We start from the raw sequence: 2,771 nt of genomic DNA on the forward strand, positions 1-2,771 counted from the left end.
TTCATCAGTGAAATGGATTATTGAATTAAGTCATCCTGCAGAGTAGCCCTATCAGCTTGATCTTGTTCCCAGATTGAAATTTAGAAACTTTTTTTTGGAAAATCTTTTAAGGATTATGCAGTATTCTCTTTAGCAAAATGTATTTTTTAAAAAAAAAAGAGTAGAATGCCAGAGGGCGTGTACTGGGGCGGGGGCAGGGGAGTGACCCTCAGTGGGGCTTGATAGGGGGCCTGCTCACGACATAGTGTTCTCCATCCCATCAGGATCTGGAGCATGGGCACACACATCGGCGCGTTTTTCAAGTTGATGGGACCAAGACTCCACTGAGATTGACCATGTGGGATCTGGTTTCCTCTGTGTAGTGCTTAACCACTGTGCTATATGGCCTGACCCATCTGTTCCATCCAAGCTCATCTCTTTCCTCTTTTTCCTGCCTAGTAGTAACTGTATTTTTTCAGTTTTTTTCCCCCTTTAAGAGGGTGCATATGCTCGCCAGAGAGAGGCAGAGAGAGGGAAAGTGAAAAATTGACCCCAAGGGAGGATGGCCACAATGCAGTCCCATTCTCTTCTCGGGATTCTGGGCATGCATGCACATGTACCTAGTGTGATTTTTTTTTTTCAAGCCTCCAGGTCCAGGACACGAACCGTGGTTGGTGATGTGAGAATCCAGCGCGCCTTAACCACCACACCACCTGCTGGCCCTGGTAGCTGTGTTTATGACAGTACTTGTAGCTCAGTTGAGGTGGTTGTCGCCGCTGTTGTTGAAGCAAGTATTTGAGTGAATCTAGGAAATCTGACCATACCGGTGAAGGAAACCCACCGCAGGCATGCTCGAGTTCTTCGGAGGGTGAACTTACCTTCACGGTAAGGCAAAACTGTCACTGCTAAGATTTTTAAAAGTTTGATTTATTTCATTCGTCAGAGAGACAGACAGTACCTCAACAGGGTCTTAGACTGCCGTCTCTGCCCCTCCAGCCCCCGGTATGTACATGAGTGTTCCCTGCAGCCCCTTCTGATTGGAACCCAGTCCCGCTTTATTCAGTACCGCTGTCTAGCTCATGTTCTCAGTTTTCATAACAATTTTGTCAGGAATCAATAAAGTGGAATTCAGCAGGCCAGCCAGGTTGAGTGGTGGTTAAGGCACCTGGATCCCACATGGCCAACTGTGTGGTTTGAGTCCTGGACCTGGAGGCTTGAGAATCCCTCTAGGTGTATGTATGTACTTACATGCCCGAATCTTGAGAGAGTGGAGGAGAAGGGATTGCAGCATGGTCATACCCCTGGGGGTGCTTTCTTATTTTCTCTGTCTCTGTCTCTTTCTCTCTGGAGAGTGCATGTGCCCTAAAGCAATTAAACAAAAATACAAAAAGCTACTTTTTTTTTAAGAGAGTTTTTTTTTTTTTTTTTGGCTATAGGACATGTGCACTCATTGGAGACAGAGACACATAGAGAAAGTGCCATCCCTTCTTCTCCATTATCCTCTCAGGACTTTGGGCACTCATGAATATGTCCTGGCATGAGTTTCAAGCTGCTGGATCCGGGACTTGAACCACAGGTGGCCATGTGGGAGTCCAGTACCTTAACCACTGTGCTTCCTCCTAGCCCTGCAGAAAGCTACTTTCAATGTAAACCACATCCAGAATGGTGGAATCCTTAGGTGTGTGGATAGCAAATTAGGCAAGCTCGCCATTATTAACTGGTTCTGTGAGCTGCAGTCTTCCTTTTCTTTCCCTAAAAAAAACAAAATAGCTTTTACTCAAGCCTTTTTTCCTTAAAACCGAACTGTCATACCACTGTTCTCTTAGCCACGAGCCCTTGCAGCTTCAGTTGTTGTTGATTTGCTGCTGTGTGGCAATTGCCCACTCTTAACACACGTACACATGCTTAACTAGTGTTTTCCAGCTTTTACTTTAAGGCATTGTGAGAGTTAACAGCGTTTAGGACTGCCATGTGCACGCAGTCAGATACTCACATCACTTCAGTACGGGGCACTCTGGAATAAGTCGGTTTGCTTATATAGATTGTGGACAAGTTCAGAGGAGGAGAGGGACTGTTTCTTGACCAGGTGATCTAGTGCAGAACATTGGAGACAAGATTTTTTTTTTTTTGGAGAGGATTTTTCTATAGGGCATATGTGCTTGCCAGAAAGACAGAGAGAGACAGAAAGCGAGATGGCCATGCCGCAATCCCTTTTCCTCCATTCTCCTCTGGGATCATGGGCACGCATGCACACATGCCCAGTGTGAGTTTAAGCCACTGGATCCGGGACTCGAACCATGATCAACTACATGGGAGTCCAGCGACATAGCCATTATGCCAACTACTGGTCCACACAAGATTTTTTTTCTTTAAGAATTATTTGATTTTATTAATTATTATTATTTTTAATGAGAGAGAGAGAGAGCGAGAGGGGAGAAAAAGTGAAAAAGCAAGCCACCAGGTCCAGGACTTGAACCATAGTTGACTATGTTAAGAGTCCAGTGCCTTAACCACCATGCCACCTTCTGGCCCTAAAGAATACGATTTTAATATGGAGAAAGCACATTCCTTGTTGGTGTGAATCATTAACAAGGGCACAGGGATATGACATTTCAAGATTGAATCATTTAAATACTCGGTGACTGTGAAATGAGCAAAAGTATTGGATAAACGGGCTTTTGTAGAATCTTGTTGATATATTTTTCTTAAATATATTGTTCATTCCAATTCCTAAAACTCTAGTTCAGGCCAGGCCCTTGATTTCTGCATTATTGTAATGACTTTCAAGTAGT

At 44.3% G+C, this 2,771-nt stretch overlaps 1 protein-coding gene across 7 annotated transcripts in view; it reads left to right on the plus strand.

Annotated features, from left to right (window-relative positions):
• The first annotated feature begins 840 nt into the window (after positions 1 to 840).
• Positions 841 to 2,771, plus strand: part of NCOA3 (nuclear receptor coactivator 3) — a 126,278-nt gene continuing 124,347 nt past the window's right edge. For 3 of the 7 annotated variants that reach the window (XM_006158555.3, XM_006158557.3, XM_027775745.1), the window contains exon 1: positions 844 to 864. The gene's annotated coding sequence lies outside the window, so the exon portion shown is untranslated. Of the gene's footprint in view, positions 865 to 2,771 lie in introns of all 7 variants that reach the window. The other 4 variants (XM_006158556.3, XM_006158558.3, XM_027775746.1 and 1 more) reach the window with 3 other exon arrangements.

This window comes from Tupaia chinensis, unplaced genomic scaffold (genome assembly GCF_000334495.1).
Source record: "Tupaia chinensis unplaced genomic scaffold, TupChi_1.0 Scaffold000602_1, whole genome shotgun sequence".
Classification (NCBI taxonomy): domain Eukaryota; kingdom Metazoa; phylum Chordata; class Mammalia; order Scandentia; family Tupaiidae; genus Tupaia; species Tupaia belangeri.